This window comes from Bison bison, unplaced genomic scaffold (genome assembly GCF_000754665.1).
Source record: "Bison bison bison isolate TAMUID 2011002044 unplaced genomic scaffold, Bison_UMD1.0 scf7180017860602, whole genome shotgun sequence".
Taxonomy (NCBI): Eukaryota; Metazoa; Chordata; class Mammalia; order Artiodactyla; family Bovidae; genus Bison; species Bison bison.
The window spans coordinates 1119-1555 of NW_011491174.1; the positions used below are offsets into that span (position 1 = coordinate 1119).

The 437-nt window shown below is 50.6% G+C and overlaps 1 pseudogene; it reads right to left on the bottom strand.

Moving 5' to 3' along the window:
* Positions 1-431, bottom strand: part of LOC104982811 — a 1541-nt pseudogene extending 1110 nt beyond the window's left edge.
* Between the last annotated feature and the right edge of the window lie 6 nt (positions 432-437).

The following is a 437-nucleotide window of genomic DNA, read 5'->3' on the forward strand; positions in this document are numbered from 1 at the left end:
GGGAAGAGGGCTGATTCCTAAGAGTCCTGTCAGAACCATCATTAGGTCCTCAATGAGGTGGGTATCAGAGCAGGAAAGTCTAAAGAGTGGTCCGAAATCACAGAAAAAGTGGGGAATCTACTGATTAGCATAGAATGGGAGCTGGGATAGCAACAGGGCATGGACAAGAGAGATAGAGTGGGCCACTCCCCAAGACCCACCCAGCAGCAGTGCACATCTGCAAGGAGTCATTAGGAGTCCATAGTGCAGGGGATGGCAGATGGCAGCATAGTGGCTGATAGCTGTGGCCATCAAAAGCAGATTGTCCATATCAGCAAAAACTGCACAGAAATTTAACTGGGCCAGACACTCAGAGAAGGAGATCAACTGCTGCTGGTCCACAGAGTCTCCAGCATTTAGCGGGCTGTGGTGGTAGTGAAGCAGAGGTCAACCAGGGA